Raw genomic sequence first — 26390 nt, 5'->3', positions numbered from 1 at the left:
GTTCTACCGAGGCACAAGGTGGCTGCCAAACACTTCCTGGTTTGAAGTGTTGATAGGCAATTAGCATACAGCTCGTGCTCAGCAGGGTGCACGGATCCAGGGCGGCTATAGATATATATGTGATTTTGATTTTGATTTCTCAGGAACTACTGAACGGATTTACACCATTTAAGCAAAAGGCACGACTCTGAACCAAAGTCTACCTTTCTGCCAAATTTGGTGTAATTCCGTTCAGCAGTTCGGGCTGAAGCTGCGACTAAAGGCCCCTATGGAAAATTACATGGGGAAAACACATTTTGGGACCCCCCCTTTTTTCTCGTCCCCCGCTTGACGAATCACCCCGAGACTTTCAGGATAGGAGCGGACTAGAGCGGGCCACAAGTTTTAAAAATTTCGCGAAGATTCATCATCCGGCGCCAAAATTATTCCAAATAGAATGTTGCAGATTTCCTATGGATAATCGGTCCTAAGTATAACTACCTACTGGCGACCGCCAGTAGGTAATATATATACATATATATATATATGCCGATATATTTAACCGTTATACGCGGGTTTTGCAGCTGCTACCATTTCCTCCAGGGATGCACGATCCACCAGAGATGAGGCATTTATGCTCTATATTTTACTTATTGTTTTATAAGCAAATTGTAAATAGTGGGCCTTTTTATTGACTTATTTATTTATTTATTGTCTTATATACAAATTGCGATTTTTGCACATATTTATGCATTTTAACATTTGTTATTCATTGTAACCTGAAGATTGGTTTTTGCATGTTTACACATCCGCAATAGGTGCCACATTGCAGAGGTTTTCCATGTCTATGACTATGGTGATCACATGATCCGAGTCTGAACCTTGAACCTTGAACCCTATGCTAACGCTATATATTGAATCTCTGTTATTACTCACGTTGTCATGTGAACAAGGCTCTTCTGAGCCGAAACGTCAAGACGACACTGCGAATTGATTTAATAAAATAAGCACTTAACTGGAGGTCCGTGTCCGCCCATTATTTTGAAGCTGTGGCGTCAACCGTCGTCTTCGTTGTACTCAGCGGCATTTTGGATATATATATATATATATTATCTACTGGCGGTCGCCAGTAGATAGTTATAGTTAGGACCGTGTTTCCATAGGAAATCTGAAAATTCTATTTTGAATAACTTTGGCGCCGGTTGACGAATCCTCGTGAAATTTACAAAACTAATGGGGCGCTCCACTCAGCTCCTACCCTGAAAGTCTCGGGGTGATTCGTCAAGAGGGGGCCGAGAAAAAAGGGTGGTCCCAAAACGCGTTTTCCCCATGCATTTTTCCATAGGACCTTTAGTCGAAGGTACAGCCCGAACGGCTGAACAGAATTACTTGAAATTTGGCAGAGGGGTAGTCCCCAGGTCAGGGAAGTGCCTTTTGCAGGTCTGGTGTCAATCTGTTCAGTAGTTCCTGAGAAAATAGCATTAAAAGGCATATACATATCTATAGCCGCGCACCGTGCGCGCACGGTGCGCGCACCATGCGAGCACCCTAACGGGGGCAGGGTAGAGAGTTCCTGACCCCCTAGCCTTTGTCAGGGGGCCCTGAAGGGCCCCGAGGGCAGAAATTTTTTTTTAAAAAAATTTAACAAATCGCGGGGGTGCACGCACCGTGCGCGCACGGTGAAAACCCCCCAAAAAATTTAATTTTTTTTTTTATTTTGTAAAATAAATATATAAAAAAATAATAATACATACATAACTTAGCATTTAAAAAACCGTACAAATTCACTGAAAAAACCATAGGTTTCACACACGTTATAGTTAGGAATTAGCATTTAAAAAACCTTGCAAATTCACTTAAAAAACCATAGGTTTCACACATGTTATAGTTAGGTGGATATTTCACTCGTAAAAAACCAATGAAATTCCCCTGTTATAGTTAGTTCAGATAACTATAACTCGCGCGACCGCGACTCTATCACAAGGATGATGTGATCAGTGATGTCATGAGTGATGCCACTGACCATGTCATGAGTGATGTAATATGTGACGTCATGAGCAGGATTGCGGGCGCGCGAGTGATAGTTATCTGAACTAACTATAACGGGGGAATTTCATTGGTTTTTTACGAGTGAAATATCCACCTAACTATAACATGTGTGAAACCTATGTTTTTTTAAGTGAATATATATATATATATATATATATATATATATATATATATATATATATATATAGGTAGTTATAGTTAGGACCAAAGTTTCTATAGGTAAAGTGCTTTTTGTTGTGCCAATAACTTTGGCACAGCTTGACGAATCTTCAAAAAAGTTTTGGGATGATCTGCTAAGCGGGGGCCCAGAACAAGTTTTTCTCCATGTTATGTCACTGGGAATTTTTCATTTTTTGAGCACAACTACAGGCTGAACCGCTGAACAGAATGACGCCAAATTGGGCAGAAGGCTAGATGTTAATCCAGAAAGCCTGCTCTCGTGATTTAGTGTACATCCGTTCAGTAGTTTCAAAGATATTTAAGTTAAAAAAATTTGGGGGTCATTATTATAGCGGGCAGATCACCACCGCCATCCGCCCGCCAATTCCCACCGCCCGCCTACCATTACCCCCCACCATATTACGATGGGGGACCCCGGCAGACGGAAAGACCGTTCGTGGTTTTCCGCCCATCGACGAGTCAACCGGGCAGAAAAGGAGTTGAAAATGGTGACGTGTCTGCAACACACCGCCAGCCATATTACACTGCAGCCGGAGAGCAGCCTTTCCATGGTGGCATTGCAGCCACGGAAAGGCATGCAGTGCTCGCAGTTGGGGGCTCGTTGCAGGCCCCCAGGGTGTTGGGGGGCACATATGGTACCCGCCTGCATTTGCATGCACAAGATGGCAGGCACCGCGCGGTGCCTTCCATGTTGTGCATGCAAATGCACAACATGCATTTTTTACATCGCGGCGGGTATTGCTTGCAGCACCACCCACCACAATGTGAAAAATGCAGGATGCACCCGCCAGTGTGGCGGGAGCATCATAATGGGAATGGCGGGACCGCCGCACCTATGACGGGTGGTTCCTTTTGCAGTTGCGGTGGCAGGCAGACTTTGTCCACCCACCATTGTAATTGACCCCATAGATATCTGGGGACTCGAGTCCTTGCTGTGGACGCACGTATTCTAGCAAAATTTGATTGGCTGCCAACCCTTCAACCAGGAAGTGTTGACAGCCATCTTGGGACTCGGCTTGAAGCCAAGCCCCACAAAAAAAGTACAAAATAAAGAAAAGGGGTCAGAGTAGGAATACCCTGACCCCCCAGATATGTTGGGGAGGGTCCCACAGGGACCCGCTGGGAGATAAAAGTAAATTATGACCTCACATATTACATTACTCATGACATGGTCAGTGACATTACTGATGACATCTAAAATGACATCACTGATGACATCATCCACAGAATCACTGTTGCACCCACTCACACCCCCATAGAACATTTCATACACCCACTACCACACAACCATTCACAAACCTATTCACAGACCCATACCAGTACTTACACACCCACTCACTGATTCATAGATCGACACACTCATCAACTCACTCACCCAAACAACAAGCATTGGCAAAGCCAATAGGTCTCGCCTTTTGGACCTTAATGGCCTTTATACTGATTTTAGCCATGCTGCACAGCATCACCAATGCTGTGTAGCATTGCCAAAGAATTTAAATAAAACTCATGAAGCCGACGCTTTTTTCTTTTTAGTTACTGATATGTGTTGGATAGGTAGCTAAAAAGACAAGCATTGGTAAATGCAATAGGTTTTGCCTAGGTAATTAATAATTTTGCTGTTGTGTTAGCTTGGTGAGCTATTGTGTAATATAAATTATTGAAACTCCTTAAAAAAGTTCAAAGACAGGTAAATGTAGAACCTGGCTGTCTATGATGCTGTGACCAAGAGCTGTCTCTAGCTGGTCTGTCTCTCACCTGATACTCTTTTCTAGCATTGCCTTTGTATGATCTGCCTCTCCTATAGTCGGGGCCACATGAATTATGGGGCAGGGTAGTCAAATTATGCAGCAGGGGTGAGTAAATTATATTGCAATTTTTAAGTTTAGCATGAGATGTCATGAGTGATGTCATTGACCATGTCATGAGTGATGTAATATGTGACGTCATCACCAGTGCATTGCGGGCGCGGGAGTTATAGTTAGCTCAACTAACTATAATGGGTGAATTTCTCTGGTTTTATATGAGTCAAATGTCCAACTAACTATAACGTCCCTGATACCTATGGTTTTTTCAGTGAATTTCTAAGGTTTTTTGAAATGCTAATTCCTAACTATAACGTCTGTAAAACCTATGGTTTTTTCAGTGAATTTCAAAGGTTTTTAAAATGCTAATTCCTAACTATAACGTCTGTAAAACTTGTGGTTTTTTCAATGAGTTTCGAAAGTTTTTTAAATGTTCATTTCATATTTTAATATTTATAAAACCTATATTTTTTCTATTGTTTTTGTAATATTTTGGAACTCTATTATCCTTTTTTAATAAATTAAAAAAAATATGTAATGTTTTATATCTTCCCAAAAAAGTATCTATGTAAAAAAAAACAATTGTTGAGAAAACTGAAGTCCTGTACCAGTAGTGTACCAAGCTCCATCAGCACGCAAATCTCTGCCATATTGCTAAACTCGTAAAGGATGCGCATTTCGTATCCGACGGGTTTGTGGCACCGCGTCCCGCGTAACATCATATACGTATGTGGTCGTGCCAGCTGCTAGTTTGGCATGCGATTCGTACGCAGTACCAAGCCGCGCCTTACGTCATGTATGTATGGGGTCACGCCCGCTGCGCGTTGAGTATGCGATGAGTGCACGCTGCCAGGCCCTGTGTTACATCATAGACGTATGGTGTTGTGCCGGGTACGCCATTCCCTCATATTTTCTTGTCTCAAAACTATATCTAAATAAGTTTAAAGTGTATATGGGAACAAGCGATAATCAAAAATATTTTAAACATTTAGATATTTCTAACTGTAATAAACTTATATTATGGTAAATATATTTTCTCAAAATCGCGTCGGGTGCGGCCTCCTTGTGCGCTCATTGCGGGATTGCCATGTGATCTTAAAGAAAAGCATTTGATTGGTTCATAACATTTCCCATTGTGACAGTTGGAGGACCCCACCCATTTTAGTCATTCTCTCAACAGCGTTTGATGAGAGACTCCTCTTCTGCTTAGAGAGCTTTTTTGAAGCGGTAATATGGTTGCATACGCTGTCCACAGCAGAATGTAATGTGGTACGGCCCAGGGGCAGTATCATGCGTGGATAGTGAACACACGGACACAGATAGATAGTGGAAGTGGGTACGGGCACGTGCGCTCGACTCCTTTTTATTACCAGGGTCACATATCCAGTGACGTCTGTGCTGAATGCGTGTGGGGTGAGTGTAAACCAGCCCTCAGGGAATGGTTGCTGCTAGCATCAACTACAACAGTAATTAATGGATCACACACAGAGATTTAATAATAAAAGTGTCAATAGTTTGTGCTACAGTAAGGTAGGGACACTAGATGTGAAATAATACAGAAAAGATTCTATTGTAAAGAACCATAACTTGTGGTATACTGAGATACAGACAGTAGATCTGAAATAATACACAAAAAGATTGTATCATAAAGGGTCCATCAGGTCTAGTGCACATCAAAAGCATTCAGCATGTACACAGCCAGCGATGATGCGTGCTGCGGGCGGGCTGTTCTAGGAACAATGTCTGTTGCCTACAGGACTGCCTCATCTGCAATAGCGACTCGATCTGCATTGTAAACACTGCTGTCTGCAGTGTAGGCTAGAGAGGGGTCGGCAAGGGCCCACAGCCACGTGGCGTTGACTTGAGCTGCCCAGCTTGTCATACGCAAAGCAACAAAAACCATGTGCGGACCCTGCGATGATGCATATGCGTGGTGCGGACAGAGCGCACTCGAGCAATGTATTTTGCCTACAGGACTGCGTCATCTACAATAGGGACTCGATCTGAATTGTGAACACTGTTGTCTGCAGTGTAAATTGAAGGCAGTAGTGAGCAGTCATCCATTAATACTTTTTCTCACTTCCTCTTCACAAAATACAACAACATAAATTACAAAAAACTCTGCAATAAATAAATCAAAACAATTAGAATTGCGATCTCTGCTGTCCACTGTGTAGAGTGTTATTCAGTGTTCTTTACCACTACCAAGAAGAATTTGGTCATTGTACTAGACCTATAAGTCATCTAAAAAAAGTTCTTCAAGCAAGTATACTAAAAGGCTATTGTGTATATTTCAATAGACATAGTAAGTTGCCTACTGGATTCTGTAATTAAACAATCACCACTCTATCTGAATTGTGAGCCCTGCTGACCGCAGTGTAGGCCAGAGGCAGTGATCATTAACGCCTCACAGCCACGTGCCATTGGATTCGAAAGCACGGAGTTGGTTGCACCTGATTGGAGGGGGTACACACAAATCATCACAGACTTTGACTTCTGACATCCTCAATCACAGAATCAAGAACCCGTTTCACTGTTCCGACCTGCTGTACTGCGGTGTACTCCACTGACTGCAGTCAGCCAAGCCCAATAATCATGTCCAGCAGTTAGCTACGGAAGCACAGAGTCTGATGCACCTCAACGGAGGGAGTTCTGTGAAAACCAAGCAGCAGGTAATATCGGACATCGTCCGTTGTGGGATCAAGACACCGTTCCACTTTTGGGACCTAGAGTTTGTTGCACCTGGTCAAAGGGAGTACCTTCATCTCCACTCTCAGATGCAGTTCTAACATCGTACATTGTGGGATCAAGACCCCATTTCAGTGTTTGGACCGGCTGTACCGCGGTGTACTCCAGCAACTGCAGTCAGCCAAGCCCAATAATCATGTGCAGCAATTAGCTACGGAAGCACAGAGTCTAATGCACCTCAATGGAGAGAGTTCTGTAAAAAACAACAAGCAGCAGGTAATATCGGACATCGTCCATTCTGGGATCAAGACACCCATCCACTGTTGGGACCTAGAGTTGATTACACCTGGTCGAAGGGAGTACCTTCATCTGCACTCTCAGATGCAGTTCTAACATCGTCCATTCTGGGACCAAGACACCGTTCCACTGTTGGTACCTGTTGGACTACTGTGTTAGTAGTATACAGAGCACTCCACAGTGCTGGGCCTCAGGCTGGGCGCTGTATGCCTGTGTCTCTGTAGCCAGTGTTGATCTCAGGAGCCTTCTGAGCTCACAGACCTCGGCCTAGGAGCTTCCGCCGGCACGTGGTGGGCCCTCTTTCACATATAACGGTGTCGAAAGGTGAACTGTGGGACACATGTGAGTCGCACCGGCCATGACGGTTTCTGGGTACCAGTAGGCTGAGAGCATTTTTCCTGCAGCCACCTTCGCTCACGGCGTCAGCCTCGTGGCGGTGTAAGCTGCGCAGACCTGACAGACATGTTCACCATTCTGGAAGAGAACCACACCCAGAGGAACGTGCCTTTTATTCATACCCCTACGCTAGCCTTACATACGCTGAGCCAGCCCACTACGCTAAAGATTTGGGGGGGAGGGGGCACGTACGTGCTATGTTTTCGGAATCTTCCCTACTGACTGTACTATCATGGTTGCGTCCACTGTCCACTCAATAGACCATCAGTGTATGTTGAAATGTACCTGTCTGTGCTCTGCATACTCAAGTCTGTCCAGCACATTCCCTCAGCACTTTGAATTGTATACTTTTATAATCGAGAATCACTTGCCACCTTCGCACATACTTTGCTCCCATCTCTCCCCGCATTCTGCATTGTGTTCCAGAGGTGTAATGTTTGGTTTGTGTACATGGCTAGCCACGGTTCCCACAGTACGTAGTGTTGTTGTGTCTGCTAGGTGTACATGTTGTTTGTCATGTTGTATGTGATTAAATAAGGTAGCGTGTTTATTTACGAGCAGTGGTTTCTCCCATTTACATATCGCTGTGTTAAAGAGGATACAGAACTTTCTCACCGGTAAAAAGTGGGACCTCAATGGCAGTCATTCATTACTATGCAAGAATGTCCAACTGCACGACGCTTCTAACCTTACAGCCACCAATCTTGCGTGCTTTCTTAAAAGCACGCCAACTCCCACAATCAGACCAACACTCACACAGCTTTCTAACGGCAGCTATCTGCTTCTTAATAACATGGACTGCTAAGCAATGTGATCTGGCATACCATCTGTCCTTACTGTTTCAAACCGGATAACTTCCTGTGGCAATCGCTATTCCCACCCACATAAAGTAACTCCCAAAGTTCAACTTGGCCTTCAATACCTACTTTGAAAATAGATTTTATTAAACGGAGCAAACTGAAAGCGCTTTTGTTTCAAACAGAAGTGTCCCTCACTTCTCCAAAAGTAATTTATCGACTGTAGATAGCAGGAACTTCAAGTAAAATACAATCCCTTTTAAATACGAACCTCCCATTACACTTTGTGAATTGTTACACAATTTCCAACACATCTGACATTTAAGCTCTGGCACACTTTTTTAACACTGTCTCCTCCAGCCTAGTCACAGGCTTTCAAACTGTTTTTGGTATAATACCAGACTTCATTCATTCGATCATCTCTGGAATAACAGGAACAGTGCCCATAATTCTCGCTCTGTTTGCGGCCATCCTACTACTATTTTAGCTTGTTAAAAATGGCTGCGCTCCCTGTGGTAACAAGCATGTCTGACAGAATACGCCTCTACGTGAAGCTACATCAATACCGTGAAAAAATGGAACAACTTTTCGGCTGCCTCTATTTATTATCGGAGCCAGCTACAACATGACGTTTATTTACACATATACAATCTGCGTGCAACCATCTTTTTATTGCAAAACTTGCCCAATCGACTGGCGAATGGATCTATGCCTTGTCAACATCCCAGCAAACACTCCCGATATCCAGCAGGTAATGGAGTATCTTGAAAACCATGAACTTGATTGTTCGGGCAGTGGAGCAATGGCGGATGCAACGCAAAAAGGTGTCCTGGCAGAATGGGATTTCTGCGCAGCCGCAAAAGATCTCCTACAACGTGCGACCTTTGACAACATCGCAGATTGCCTGCCATTACTGTCCCTTCGAGGATATGAATTGGATCGCCTCGCTTTTCTCACACAATGGCAACAATCGCCTCTTGGAACATTACGCATCTCAAGCCGCTGAAGAACTTCCGGACTGCAATCTCCAAGACTTGTAAGATATTCACTTTATTCTTGGATTGATTTTTTCCAACTTTTTTGACTTTTTTCTATAATTTTTTCTAATACACTTCAATTGAACTATTTTCATATAATAACTTTCTAAGTACGCTTAGGCATTTGAACTCTGTTTTCATTATTGCCCCTTACGTCTCCAGACTAACCACGGATGGTTGATGTATGGCCTATGCAAATACGCTATTTACTTGCTAAATTAGCCTAAACCTGACATCCATTTTGAAACCATGTCTATTCTTTGTACACACATCTCTCTGCCTGCCTGTTATCCACGAAGCCCTTTCACACAAATTAGCTCATCCTCAGCTTCTGCTCACGAGCTGGCGATCAAGATAAAAAAACACGGCATTGTTTAGGAACTGGTTGGCACAGTGTGGTAATCGTATCCTACCTTTATTTTCATTCTACAATTTACAGTCATTCATGTCTAATAGATATTGTTTATGTCACATGGAACTGTAACATGTAATTTGGAATTGACTGGTGCAGGAGCTTAGGTTTGAATACAGCAGAAGCGGTTGGAGTTTGCCTCAGCTGGATGCCTTAGCTCTTGCACCAGTGGGTCCATTTATGGCACTTAAATAAAGACACTTTTTACATAACTTGCAGACTCCATTGCTTATCCCACACAGCCACTCTCTTAAACACATCTGAGTTCACCATTTGTCTTCTGTGGCATTGCAACATTCTGCATTATATTCTTCACGATTATTTCTTTATTCCTGCTTGCTAAAACACTCCATTAGAGTCTTCAGAGTGAGTAGTTTGCTTCCCACTCCCGCTATAGTCTAAACACATACTAACACCATTTGCACAGCTATGCTAAAGCGGCCAGTATGCTACAGCGCCCAGAGCACATCAGTTTATGGCAATCAGCTCAAGGTTTCATCCCCGAGTGTACCAGCACCTCACCTCAGCACCATCTCACTCTGGCCAAAACAGCACTTTCACACTGGTAGGGGTGAATACATCACTTCACACGCCCTTTATAGCACAACCTAACCACCCCACAGCGCTCCTACCCTCATCTTTCCTACTCTTTTCGCCCTTTTTTCCCCTTACTCGCTTCAACAGAATCACAAAATGGCTGCCAACACTTCCTAGTTGCAACCGCTCGCACCGCTCGCAGCCAATAAGCAGCAAGCTCATGCTCGTAACGCCTCAGCCAATCAGATGGCAGAATTCCCAAATATCGATCTCTGTAAATTTCGATATTTCTCCAAAACTACTGAACGGATTTATACCAAATAAACAAAAGCGTGCTTTCTAGACCAAGCCCCTTCTCCCTGCCAAATTTGGGGTAATTCCGTTCACCCATTCGACCTGTAGCATGGTCTAAATTTTCCTATGGAAATTAACATGAAGAAAACACGTTTTGGGCCCCCCCTTTTTTCTCGGCCCCCCCTTGACGAATCACTCCCAAACTTTCAACATGGTAGCTGATATGAACAAAGAATTAGTTTGGAAAATTTCATGAAGATTCATGAAAAATTTTCTTCCTATGGAAACTTGGTCCTAACTATAACTACCTACTGGCGACTACCAGTAGGTAATGCAAAATATATATATATATATATATATATATATAGATAGATAGATAGATAGATAGATAGATAGATAGATAGATAGATAGATAGATAGATAGATAGATAGATAGATAGATAGATAGATAGATAGATAGATAGATAGATAGATAGATAGATAGATAGATAGATAGATAGATAGATAGATAGATAGATAGATAGATAGATAGATAGATAGATAGATAGAGATATAGATATATATATATGCCACCAAGGATTCTCACTGTTGAAAGAACTGGAGGGACACGTAGGGGAATCCAGGTAAGTAGCTTTATTTCTTCATAGTTTATCGGCATGACGCGTTTCGACATTAAATGTCTTTCTCAAATGCCTGCTAACAGCAATGCTCACTTGAAATGTCACCATCTGTTCTGCCATCTGTTGCGCCTCCAGGTGGGCTGAGTCCGAGTCCCGAAAAACACTGCAGCTGCATTGGCAAACTACAGGTCCCAGCATGCACCTCTCACGGCATGCTGGGTGAGTGTCTCCTCTCTGCTTCCATGTATTCCTTCCTGGATCCCCGAGAAATTAGGAACATGGCTCAAGTTTTGCTAGAAAACATCGCTGTGGAAAAGAAGCTTCCAACCTGGATCCCCAAGACGTCTCAACCACATGTAACCCAAATCCTGCCAGCCTGAAATCGAGGATATAGTGACCCTGGACTCCTCCGTGAAATCACGGACTGCTTTTTTGCAGCGGCACTATTGCTGGATCCGGATGTGGTGGGTCAGAGTTTATCCAGTACCCTGGAAAAAACAAAGATTGACGCAGCTCCCCTTGTATATTATCTACTGGCGGTCGCTAGTAGATAGTTATAGTTGGACCTATTTTCCATAGGAAATCCGCAACATTCTATTCCCAATAAGTCTGGTGCCGGTTGACGAATCTTCACGAAAATTTTGGCCAGCTCGGCTCCGCTCCTACCCTGAAAGTTTTGTGGTGATTCGTCAAGCGGGGGCCGAGAAAAAAGGGGTGTCCCAAAACATGTTTTCCCCATGCAATTTCCCATAGGATCTGTTGTCGCAGCTACAGCCCGAACCGAGGTAGTCCTCAGTTCAGACTCGTGCCTTTTGCATTAATGGTGTGAATCCGTTCAGTAGTTCCTAGGAAAATTAGAGTTAAAAGTACATAATTATCTATGGCCGGGGAGGATCCGCGGACCCTACCCGCACCATAAGCGCACCCTCCCCGAACCGAGCGCACAGCCTCCCGATCGCGCGCTGAATGCTAATTGGCTGTCGAGTGTCTGTCTACATTCGAAACCAGGAACTGTTGGCGGCCATTTTCTGCGTCGGTAGAAGCGAGGCTGAAGAAGCAAGGGGAAAAAGTGTGTAAAACATATAAAGGGGGCAGAGTAGAAATACTCTGACCCTCTAGAGGTGCTTAGGGGGTCCCTGGGGCCCCCTTTTAAAAAAAAAACCGGCGAAATGCGCACATGGTGCGCGCATCCTATCGTGTTGGGTGTGCGGATCCACAGAATATTTTTTTAAAAAAAGACAAGAAATCATTGGTTGTATGACTACTTTGTACACTGAAAGGTAGGGTGTATATTTCTGTTTTTTAAAGGTATGATTCTTATTGGTTAACAAAAACAGATTGTAAGGAACATTATATATGATAAGCTGATATGTTGAAAAGTGAAGCACACTTCCTCTCTTGTTTAGCAACATTATGTGCTGAACTGCTGACCTGTGTGCTCAGTGCAGTGTTCCATGACCTGTTTCTATGGTAACAGACAGAAGGCAGATTGGGGGAAGGGTTGAAATGTATTTCAGTTGGAAAGGGTTGAAATGTTTAACCAATAGAAATGCGTGTTTGCTTTTGAGTTTATGTGTGAAGGATTGTGATTTGATGTTTACATGTATATGTGTGGAAAATCAATGGGAAACTTTTCTATTCTTTGTTTTTGCTGAGAGGTGCACAGTGCAGATATTCTATAAAAAAAAATATATTGAGTGAGTGACTGATATACTTCTTAATCTACAAAACAACTTGAAAGATGGGTTATTTAATTGTCAGGGGATGTATGTAGACTATTTTGATTTTATTCAGACTAATGTTTTTCTCCTGCTAAAGTGTAGGGAGTACTTTGTTTTCTCTACAATCTTATTGACAGTGTGTGTGCATGTAGAAACCATTCTGTGAAAAGCATTTGTGTTTTTCATGTGTTTGCAGACAGATAACTGTGCAGTTTTTATATCTTGGTAGAATTAGAAACCTGTCATTGTTTATGAATTTGTGAAATGAGTTATGTTATGTTTCTATACTAAAATGTAGTACTTCTTCTAGATGAAGAAATGTGTTTTGGTATAGTGCAAGGGATAGTGTTGTTTGTCTAGAATCACACAGTGAGTATGTGTGCATTTGGGAACCACTGTGAGAGAAGCATTTGGTAACATTGTGTATTTGCTGACAGATAAATGTTTTAAAATCTGTCTTGTTGTCAAGTTTTAGTAGCATTAGAAGGCAGTTTTTGCTTATGCTTTGATTAAATGAGTCAGGCTTTGACACAAAAATGCAGTCCTGAAATATGTAGATTGTGTGCAGTTCGCTTACCACTTGTACTGTAGTGAATGAGTTTTGGTAAACTCCTAGGGATAGTGGTGCTTGTCTAGAATCACACTGTGAGTTAGTGTGTATTTGGGATCACTGTGAGAGAAGCATTTGGTAACATCGTGTATTTTCTGACAGATAACTTTTTAAAAACCTGTCATGTTGTCAAGTTTTAGTAGAATTAGAAGCCAGCTTTTGCTTATGCTTTTATTAAATGAGTCAGGCTTTGACAGAAAAGTGCTCTCCTGAAATATGTAGATTGTGTGCAGTTCCCTTATCAGTTCCACAGTAGTGAATGATTTTTGGTAAAGTCCTAGGTATAGTGGTTGTTGTCTAGAATCACACTGTGAGTCTGTGTGCATTTGGGAACCACTGTGAGAGAAGCATTTGGTAATATCGTGTATTTTTTAGCAGATAACTCTTTTAAAACCTGTCATGTTGTCAAGTTTTAGTAGCATTAGAAGCCAGTCTTTGGTTATGCATTGATAAAATGATTCTTGCTTTGACACTAAAGTGCAGTACTGAAATATGTAGATTGTGTGCAGTCCCCTTACCACTTGCACTGTAGTGAATGAGTTTTGGTAAACTCCTAGGGATAGTGGTGCTTGTCTAGAATCACACTGTGAGTCTGTGTGTATTTGGGAACCACTGTGAGAGAAGCATTTGGTAACATCGTGTATTTGCTGACAGATAACTGTTTTAACCTGTCATGTTGTGAAGTTTTAGTAGCATTAGAAGACAGTTATGGCTTATGCTTTGATAAAATGAGTCAGGCTTTGACAGAAAAGTGCAGTTCTGAAATATGTAGATTGTGTGCAGTTCCCTTACCACTTCCATAGTAGTGAATACGTTTTGGTAAACTCCTAGGGATAGGGGTTGTTGTCTAGAATCACACTGTGAATCTGTGTGCATTTGGGAACCACTGTGAGAGAAGCATTTGGTAACATCGTGTATTTGCTGACAGATAACTGTTTTAACCTGTCATGTTGTGAAGTTTTAGTAGCATTAGAAGACAGTTATGGCTTATGCTTTGATTAAATGAGTCAGGCTTTGACAGAAAAGTGCAGTCCTGAAATATGTAGATTGTGTGCAGTTCCCTTACCACTTGCACTGTAGTGAATGAGTTTTGGTAAACTGCTAGGGATGGTGGTGCTTGTCTAGAATCACACTGTGAGTTAGTGTGTATTTGGGATCACTGTGAGAGAAGCATTTGGTAACATCATGTATTTGCTGACAGATAACTGTTTTAAAACCTGTCATGTTGTCAAGTTTTAGTAGGATTAGAAGCCAGTCTTTGCTTATGCGTTGATTAAATGAGTTAGGCTTTGAAACAAAAGTGCAGTCCTGAAATATATAGATTGTGTGCAGTACCATTAACTCTTCTAGACTAGTGAATGAGTTTTGGTAAACTGCTAGGGATAGTGTTGCTTGTCTAAAATCACACAGTGAGTCTGTGTACATTTGGGTAAGGATTGTGAGAGAAGCATTTGGTAACATAGTGCATTTGATGACAGATAACTGTTTTAAAATCGGTCATGTTGTCAAGTTTTAGTAGCTTTAGAAACTATTCTTTGCTTATGCATTGATAAAATGAGTCAGGGTTTGACACTAAAGTGCAGTACCATGTACTATTCTATTCACTGTGCCAGAACTGAAAATGTAAAAGTTTTACCCGGGCACTAACCTAGTAGTACTCTGATGATTTAGTCAGTTTCCAAGTTCTCATGTTGTGAACCATACATTATCACATAGATTGTTTCAAATGTCTATGCAGTATGCATGCAGTCTTCTAACATACTATACACTTGTCTTTCACATTTTCAATTCTCTAGTCAGTATCCATACACTTCCAGGAAACACCCTGTAACTCCCTTTGCAGTCCTCTAGTGACCCATTCAGCATCATGTACTAATCCATTCACTGTGAGAAAACTCAAACACTTATAAATTCACCAAGATACTATCTTTGCAGTACTCTAATCATTCAGTCAGTGCCTAAGTATTCATGCACTGAGCCAGGCATTAGCACATGGACTGCTTCAAACCCCTATCCACTATGTATGCAGTCTTCTAACCACCTGGACACTTGTCTTTCACACTTTCAATTCCCTAGTCAGTATCCGTACAGTCCAGCAAACATCCTGTCACTGCCTTTGCACTCCTCTAGTGACCCATTCAGTACGAAGTACTAATCCATTTCCTGTGCGAAAAGCCTACCACTTATAAATTCACCTAGGCACTCTCCTTGCTGTACTCTAATCATTCAGTCAGTACCCAAGTAGTCATGCAGTGAGCCAGGCCTTACCACATGGACTGCTTTAAATGCCTATTCACTATGCATGCAGGCCTCTAATCACCTACACAGTTGTGTTTCACACCTTCAATTCCCTAGTTAGTATTCATACACTTCTAGCAAACACCCTGTCACTCACCCAGTGTGTCTCTTTATAGTACTGTAATCATTTAGTCAGTTAGCATGTAGTGTTTTAGTGAGGTAGGCTTTAGGGCATGAACTGCTTCAAAGTAGTATGCACTATGCATGTAGTGTTTTAACCATCGTCAACCTTGTGGTTCAGGACTATAGTTTATTAGTCAAAATTTATATAAAATGTGTTTGTACAGTAATGGAATAGTATAAATTTGAAAGTTATTAATATACATTTATTTGTAATTCTTTTTTACAGGTACAGAACAGGAGTGTTTCTCATCTGTTTGCACTCTTCTTGTGCAAGATTGTTTGGATGAAGGGTCCTTAGGTGTTTCATCATACTTGCCGTGCCGCACGAGTATTTTTTGTTAGGATCCCCTCGTAACAGAACTCTTTTGCAAATCTTGAGCATGACAAAGGTGGCATGGGTCTTTTTTTGCCCCTCGAGAAAAGTAGAAAATTTCCACATCACTGAAGGAAAACGTTGTGGGCGTGGTGCGTCCTCCAAAAATTCATCCTTAGATTCGGTGAATATTTTAAAGCGACAACATTTACAGTTTTTGTAATTTAAACTTATAAAATGTTGTTAGCTGTAAGCATTTTATATATCTGTGATTTGTATCTTGTGGTATTTTGTTGAGAATAGCATGTTGTTGTTTTTTTAACAATCTTTGTGATTGTTTTTTTTTGCCCGCTATTAAGTGATGAGTACGATTGAAATCACTATTTTTAGTGAAATATCATATATTCTGAGAACAGCAAAAAAGGCAAAAAAATTACTTTGTGGAAATTATGCTGTGTTGTAAAAAATGTATTATTACATTATTATAATTTTTTTTCCTTTTCTTTCACAGATCAAAATTTTAAAATAAGCCATTTTTAAGAATTTAGTTTGGAATGAAAATGTGAAAAAAATGTGTACCATTTTTTATTCCTATTACTGTGAAGGTAATATGCAGAATGAGGAGGTCTGCAAGAAGCTACAAAGTGGAAACATGTTTCTAAAACACTCTGTTTATACCTATGTAGTTTTAAAATCTGACCATAATCAGATATCATGTGACCTGCAAAAAAAGAGATTTGAGGGGTTCATAATATTTCCTATTTTAGCTATTGAAGGACCGCAATTATTTCAATCATTCTTCTTTGAACATCTTTGCAGACAAAACTCTGTGCTTACCTTTTATCATTCGCAAGGAATTTTAAAAACGGAAATATGTCACTTTTTGTAACATAGTTATTGTGTAAGATACTCTTTCATATTTACAAAGAGAGGAAAAGGCACTCTGTACACTTTTTATACTCCATGTAAATACAACCTCATCATGCAGACCACTTTGTTTTGAAAGGGTGTTCTTTAAGTGTTGTTGTGCATGATTGCACTGAATAATCATAGAACAAGACACATGTCTAGATTTATTAGAAATCATAAATCTCGATATGTGTGTGAATGGTGCACCATTCTAAAATTGGTGTAGGAAAGCACAACAAGGAGAATTGTTTTCATTTCTCCACATTTTCATATCTTCAATGCATGCTGAAATGTTCAGCATACATTGAAGGAGAAAAATGCATTTTCTCATTGTTTTTGTGCAGGAAGGTGTGTCTTCCTGCAGAAAAACAAACAGCACATGACACAGATATCCTTGCACTATGGTGCAAGGGTGCCTGTGTCACCACATGGCTGTAGTTTAAGCAGCCGTGAAGACAGAAGCATAGATTTGCAACATATTTATGTACATATATTGCATCCCTGTGCTTCGGAAGTACTACAGCACACTGCAGTTAAAGAGGTTACTGTGTGATGCTGCAGCACTTCCTCATACTTCTGCACTTATACATTCACCATACGCTACTAATGCATTCATTCAGTCAATTACGTACTACACATACATTCATCTAAACTAACACAGAAATTTAGCTCTTTTTTTAACCCAGGAAAGTTAGTTCTTACAAAAACTTTTTTTTTTCTTCTTTCTTCTTTTATAATTTTTTGGGGGTTTTCTGAACAATTTTAATTTTTTTTTGGTTTTTCTGCAAAAAAAAAACACAAAAAAAACCCAGGAGAAACCAAACAATGAACTTCAGGGAACAATAAAAAAAAACTAGCAAATGTGACTTTCTTGGCGGCGGCAGATCAGATCGATCGACTGCTCACCATAGCACAAAGTTACATTGCACTTAAAAATTGAAATTGAGGATGAATGTCCAAGGCTTGGGCTGATGGATGCACTCTTGATGTGCTCGGCTGCGATAAGGTGGATGGCACAGGAGCAGGAGTGTTTCTCATCCGTCGGCACTCTTCTTGTGCAAGATTGTTCGGATGAAGGGTCCTCATGTGCTTCATCATACTAGCCGTGCAGCAAGAGTATTTCTTGTTAGGATCCCCTCGCGACAGGACTCTTTTGCAAATCTTGCACGTGACCAAGGTGGCATTGGTCTTATTCTGCCCCTCGGGAAAAGTAAAAAATTTCCACACCACTGAAGAAAAAAGGTTTTTTGGGTGGTGCCTCCGCCAAAAATTCATCCTCAGAAGTATGAGGTGATGCAGGTGATGCCTGCTGCCCTGAAGCCATTTTTGGTTGAAAAAAGTTAGAGCTAAATGTAAACTTAGTCTAAAAAATCTTCTTCTCTCCAAAGAGATGGTGCTCTAAAGAAGGTCAAAGAAGAATGATTGAAATGGGTCGGGTCTTTCAATAGTTAGAAGAGGAAGTGTAATGAACCAATCAAATCTCTTTTTTTGCAGGTCACATGGGATCCGCGCACCCTGCGCTTACGCAGCACGCACCCAGCGCGCATCCGCGAAATTGAATTAAAAAAAATTATAGGATTAGATGTAAAAATATATTAGTTTTAAGACTAGTTTAGAGTTTGTCTTCAATTAATATTCACATGAAATACATACATATGGTGCCGATTACGATACTGGAAAAACCGGGTACGAACCGTCGGTCGGAGCGTTTTCTCCGTCCGACTCGTACCCGGTTGTAAAACTTTACAAATATGGAAGTACGATTCGCACGGAAACACAATTTCCGTACGAATCGTAAAAAACACAGACCGACGCAAATATACATACGAATGTGATCCGGGAATGCTGCGACGTGACGTCGGGACGCTTACAGGCAGCGTTTCACGACCCAGGAAGTACGATTCGAACCGACAGCAGTCCGGACGGCAATATTTTCACGGCACCCAAAAAGTGCCGGAAAAGCGAAGTACGGCGCGAAACGACCAGATTAGGGGGCCCGGTACGCGCCGTACCCCCCCCAGCACCCGTATGTACGCGGCGACCCCCCCAGCCCCCGTATGTATGTGGCGACCCCCCCCAGCCCCCGTATGTACGCGGCGACCCCCCCCCAGCCCCCGTATGTACGCGGCGACCCCCCGTGTATGTACACCCGTGTACGTGTCGTACCCCCATGTATGTACACCCGTGTACGTGTCGAACCCCCCGTGTATGTACACCCGTGTACGTTCGAGTCATACCCCCCGTGTATGTACACCCGTGTATGTTCGAGTCGTGCCCCCCGTGTATGTACACCCGTGTACGTTCGAGTCGTACCCCCCGTGTATGTACACCCGTGTACGTTCGAGTCGTACCCCCACCCGTGTATGTACGGTGCGTACCCCCAGTGCTACGCGCTGGGGGTACACACCGTACATACACGGGTGGGGGTACGACTCGAACGTACACGGGTGTACATACACGGGGGTCGCCGTGTACATACGGGGGCTGGGGGGGGTCGGCGCGTATGTGGGCACATGTCTCCATGTTTGCTATGGGAGTTCGGTGCGGACGGTGTTTTTTGCATACGGTTGTGACTTCGGACGCACGGGATGGATCGGACTTGCGCGGTCGGACTTCACTTTTCACATTTGTACGGTGAATCGTCCGGGGAAGTGTCGGACACTTTTTCCGACCCGAGGACGTGTGGGGAATAATTCTCAATGCGATTCGTATGGACTTTTTCCCATGCGAATCGTACTTCGCAGTTTGTAAGGCATTTGTACGATTCGTACGGTAAAAAGACCGGATACGAGTCGTACGGGGAATTTTTTTACAGGATCATAATCGGCACCATGTTTTTTTAAATGTTAAATACTTTGCGGGATCCACGCACCTACCGCGTCATAGATGCAGATGATGCATCGCGGAAGCGCGTAAACGTCGCATTACGTACATCGAACGTGTCGCGTATAGGCTGGGAGTCGTGTACCGGTCGCATTGCGATCGCGCACTTAACACGTACCCGACACATACCATGCGCGGATGCTATCGCGTAGGGATCGGGAACGGTGCGCTTAGGGTGCGCGGATCCAAAAACATTGAAAAATATATATAAAATAAAGTTTTGCACGTATAGTTAAAAAATATTTTGAAAAATATAAAAAAATATGTTTGAAAAACCCATTAAGTTCAAATAATATTTTTTAATTTTTAAAAGAATTAATTGAAAAGATAAGTTTAAAAAATGGTGATAAAAAAGTATTTTAAAAATATGTAATTGATAAAATTGACACACTGAATTTGAAAAATATACAAATCCAATCAAAATCATTAAACATGATATCTTCAGAGATAAGTTATAGATAGGAATTAGCATTTAAAAAACCTTTGAAATTCACTGAAAAAACCAAAGGTTTCAGGGGCGTTATAGTTAGGAATTGGCATTTAAAATACCTTAGAAATTCACTAAAGAAACCATAGGTTTCAGGGATGTTATAGTTAGCTGGACATTTCCCTCGTACAAAACCCTAGAAATTCCTCCGTTATAGTTAGTTCAGCTAACTATAACTTGCGCCCCCGCAATGCACTGCTGATGACGTCACATATTACATCACTCATGACATGGTCAGTGACATCACTGATGACATCGCTGATGACATCTCAAATGACATCACTGATGACATCACTGATGACATCATCCATGTGATAAATTAGTGCATCTTCTCACACACTAATATAACCTTTGAAACACCGACTCAAAATTTCAGACGGCCATTTTTAAAACCATAGATACTCCAATACCAATAACTACATACCCACTCATTGACTCTTAGGTCTACATACACCTCCACTCACTCACCTGTACAGTCACTCATACTTACAGTCACTCCGTACAGGACTATCATATGCATTTATACACCTATATAGACACTCACACACCGCCAATCATCCATTGAGGTACTGACACACCTAGTCACTCTTGCAAATAATTAATCAGAGTCCACTTTACTCACCTATACAGTTAAACACACTCAAGCCCACTTACTCATAAAAATACTAACAAATTCTGACGCACTTATATAATTACTGATACAAGCACACACTCATCCATACAGCCACTCCCGCAATCACACACTCTCACATATAGATAGTTATATACTCTTACACACATGTACACTGCGTTTCACATATGTAGTTACTGACACATGTACAACTGAGATATACATTCAATCACTAACACACCCATACATACACTCACCCAACCATACAGTCCATCACAGTTGCACTCTTAAAACCATGCACCCATAGAAACACCCACTCACACATCTATGCGCAGAGTCACACACACCCTGCCCACACAAACACTCAGGCGTGCTTCCTAATAATTAGCCCCCGGGGGGGCAAAATCTGTAAAAATTAATGAAGGGCCCAGGGGGGGCCCCCAGCCCCGGGGACTGCTACCCCCTGAGGCTAGAAAATAGATAGGGTGGGGGAGCTGAACGGCCCCCCCAAGCCCCGGAGACCAGCACCCCCCGGGGCTTTATTGTTTGAGGGAGGGGGCTGCGTGGCCCCCCTCCTGGAGCCCTCGAGGGCCCTGGGGACCACCACCCCGCAGGGCCGGCTCCTACAGTGTCCTGGGGTGCCTACCCCCAGGACACTGTTGTTTGCTATGAGAGGGCGGGAGTCTCCCACCCTCCCATAGCAAACTTCATTTGGATTTTGAAAGAGAGAGCAGGGAAACCTGCTCTGTCTTTCAAAATCCAAATTATATTGCTTTTCCACACGGGGAGCTGCATGTCAGCAGCTCCCCATGTGGAAAAGCAATGCCGGCTCCTGAAGGACGTGCGGAGCCGGCTGGGACCGTGGGGGCGTTGGGGCTCCCCCCACGGTCCCCAACGTGTTTTAATAAACCCCGGGGGATGGGGTCCCCGGGGATAATAAAAATTAGTGATAGGGGCTATTTGTTTTTTTACGGTAAAATTAGGAGTCGCACATTCCTAACGTGTTGGGTCCACGATTTTTCCCGCGTAGGGTGCGCGGTTCCTAACGCATTGGGTGCGCGACTCCAAGAAAACATTTTTTAAAAATAAATAATAAAGTATTGAAAATATAGTTTCAAAAATATTTTTAAAAATATTACAATATTTTTTTTTTTTTAAATTACAATTTTTTTAATAAAAAAAACATTAAAAACAAATAATATTTTTTAATTATTGAAAGAATTAATTGAAAAAATAAGTTTCAAAAATGGTGAGAAAAAATATTTTTAAAAAAAACATAATTAAAGGAATTGACACACTGAAATAGAAAAATTTAGAAGTCCAATGAAAATCATTAAACATCATAGCTTTAGAGATGAGTTATAGTTAGGAATTGGCATTTAAAAAACCTTAGACATTCACTGAAAAAAACATTGGTTTCAGGGGTGTTATAGTTAGCTGGACATTTCCCTCGTACAAAACCCTAGAAATTACCCCGTTATAGCTAGTTCCGCTAACTATAACTCGCGCCCCCGCAATGCACTGCTGATGACATCACATATTACATCACTCATGACATGGTCAGTGACATCACTGATGACATCTCAAATGATATCACTAATGACATCACTGATGATGTCATTCATGTGATCATTTGATGCTTCTTGTACATACCCCATCACTGACTCTTAGGTCTAAACACTCATCCACTCACTCACCCGTACATTCACTCATACTTATGGTCACTCAGTACAGGACTATCAAATGCACTCCTACACCTATATAGACACTTCCACACTGCTACTCTTTCATAGAGTTACACACACATATACTCAGTCATGCAAGTAATTAATCACACTGCCATTTACTCACCTATACAATTATACATGCACAAGCTCAATTACTCATACAAATACTAGCAAATTCTAATGGTCTTATACAATCAATGATACAAGCATACACTCATCCATACAGCCACTCACACTATCACACACTCTCAGTTATAGTTATTTCTGTACTCCAACATACATATATACTGCCATTCACATATGTAGTAAATTACACATGTACTAATGAAATATATATTCACTCACTAACACAACCATACATACACTCACCCACCCATACAGTCCATCACAGATGCACTCTTAAAACCATGCACCCACTGAATCACCCACCCACACATCTATGCACAGAGTCACACACACTCCACCCACACAAACACTCAGGCACCCATACAGATACTCAGACAACCTATTAATAACCCATATAGACACTCATGTAGCTGTTCACAAACCCATGCAGCTGCTTACACACCAACAGACAGACAGATACAGACATTCACACAGTTTAGTCACTAGTCCGCAGTTACATAGATTTAATCACTCACTTATAGAGTCAGTCACGCACCTACTAAATCATCCATTCACACACTTATACACCCACTCATTCTTCCATAGGCCTTTCCCTATATATATAAAACATATTTAAACTTTACAGAAACACACAGTCACTGGATGATGTCATCATTGATGTCATCAGGGATGTCATTTGAGATGTCATGAGTGATGGCATCAGTGATGTCACTGACCATGTCATGAGTGATGTAATATGTGACATCATCAGCAGTGCATTGAGGAGGCGCGAGTTATAGTTAGCTGAACTAACTATAACGGGGGAATTTCTAGGGTTTTGTATGAGGGAAATGTCCAGCTAATTATAAGACCCCTGAAACCTATGGTTCTTTCAGTGAATATATATATATTTCCTTTACCACTCCTCCCTCTTCTCACAGAAGCGAGCCAACACTCCAGAGCGTTTTTTTCACTCGGAATACTTTATTGAAATTTGACGATGTCTACACATTTCGACCGCTTCATGCAGCCTTGTTCATGACACAGATCGACATTTTTTTCAGCTTTAAATACACATAATCTACAATCCCGTAAATTAACATAGACAAAGGACAATTCCTAATCCCACCGAATCCCACCGAAGGCAGTACATTTCGGTAAATACGGGCGCCATTTTGAAACAGGTTTCATTTTACATAGTGTTTGGTCATTCTTATATGCTAGTGCATAAATTCATCAATAAGGTACCATTAAAAACAACAGTTCCTAACAAATAGATGAATATATAAATGGCAAACATATTTATTTATTTATTTACTGCTAAAAGGGAAAGTTCCCTTTTTTAATTAAAGTGCTAGTGCCTACTGTTCCTTGGCTGCCCTTTTTACATATAGAACCTCTACACGTGCCTTCACTTTCCCACCTTGTTGCTCTAAAGTGCTTAGTGCTTACTCATTTTTATTTTATTTTTGTTTTCTTAAAGAAAATGGGTTTTTTCTAAAGTGCTAGTGCTCATACTAGTGTATATACACATAATGAAAGTGCCAGATAATAAATTGTTGGTACCCATTGTCTTTCTCCTAAATTTCTTACTAAAAAATGTTTTTTCTGACTGTGCAAGCTCTAAAACAGTTATTAATACAGGCAAGTAAACATGTCTTCATCAATATTCAGTCCATTCAGCTCTGTGCTATCTAATTCAAGAATAAAATACATTTCCAATTTATACAGTTCTTTCTCTCTATTGCCTCTCCTTTTCTTCCTTGGAATTTCTGCTATGCAGCAATAGCACTTTAAGTTAGGGTTACTCTCATGATATCTTTCAAAATGCCGGGCTACGGCATAACTTCTATCTCTATTAATTATAGCCCTTCTGTGCTGCAAAATTGTCTTGTGGGCTTGTAGTGTTGTACTCGCTACGTAGATGTTCTTGCATGGGCATTTTTAAATATATACAACAAAGCTTAATTTACAGGCCAGGCAACCTTTTATTTTTATAGTTTTGTTAAAGACTGTTATCAATTGGATTACGTTCTCCCCATGCTGGCACGCCTTGCATTTTGAACATTTCCTAAATCCCTCTCTCTTATAGAGGCAAGTTTGGTTGCTCATCTTCTCTTGATATTCACTTTTAACTATATGGTCTCTCAAGGATTTTTATTTTTTGTATGTTTTCACTGGATATTTTTTCACTTAAAGACTTATAGTAGGATCTAATCTCATAAGGAGCCAGTGCTTTTTTCAAATTGCTCTAACTTCTCCATGGCTGGTGTTATAGGTAGTTATACACCTCTGTGTTCTAGTTCCTTCTATGTTTTCCTATTTTTTAACAGTTTGCGAAGGTTCAAACAGTACTTTCTCCCTATTATTTTTTTTTTAGCCTTCTCTGATGCTTTCTGTAAGGCTGTCAGGGAGTACCCTCTCTGTACAAATCTACTGGTCATTTGCTTTGCCACTTTATCATATTCCTGCAATGTCCTGCATGTTCGCCTCGCCCTATAGAACTAACCAAAAGGTATACTACGAATGAGTGGCATTGGATGGGAACAGTTGGCATGCAGAATTGTATTTCCTGCTGTGGGTTTACGGAAGATTGTTGTTTCCAATTTATCTCCTCTTACCATTACTCTCACATCCAACATATCCATAATAGTCTTGCTATAGTTCCCTATAAATTGCAAATTAAGGTCATTTTTGTTGAGGTCATTGATGAATAGTTCTATATTTGCTTCCGTGCCCTGCCACGGCACAAAAACATAATTGATGAACCTCAACCAAACTAAAAGACTTGTTGTCCAATGTTCCATCTTGGGACCCCCGAGCACCTGCTCCCCCCACCAGCCCTGATGTAAATTAGCATAACTAGGGGCGAAGCAGGTGCCCATAGCTGTCCCTTGTCCTTGCTGGAACATTTCATTCCCAAACATGAAAATGTTTTTTGTAATACACCACTCCATCATTTCAATTATCATCTTATTATTCTTTACAAATCTCAGTGGATTGGTTCTCAAAAATGTTCAGTTGCCCTTATTCCATCAGTATGTCATATGTTGGTGTACAGTGTGGCAATATCAAGTGTCAATAGCACCATATTTTCATCCCACCTCACATCATTTAAATGCTTCAATAAGTCAGAAGAATCTCTTATGTGGGATGGGAGAGTTTTCACTATGGTATTCAGAAAGTAGTCAATGTATTTGGAGACATTCTCAAATAAACTATTGCAAAATGAAATTATAGGTCTCCCTGACGGATTAATAACATTCTTGTGGACCTTCGGTATCATATAGAATACTGGGATAATCAGATTCTCCTGCTTCATAAATTTGAATTCGTCCCAGCTTAGAAGTTCTTGATCCCTCCAGTCATTCAATTTGTCAAAAAGTAGATCCTTTATTCTTTCATATTCTGACATATCTATTCTTTTGTACCATTCTCTGTTGTTTAGCTGGTTCAATGCTTCGTTTTTGTAGAGATCATGCCCCCAAATCAGTACATTTCCTCCTTTATCAGAGG

Source organism: Triturus cristatus, chromosome 1_2, assembly GCF_964204655.1.
Source record: "Triturus cristatus chromosome 1_2, aTriCri1.1, whole genome shotgun sequence".
NCBI lineage: Eukaryota > Metazoa > Chordata > Amphibia > Caudata > Salamandridae > Triturus > Triturus cristatus.
Note: the sequence above shows the minus strand (reverse complement) of the source record.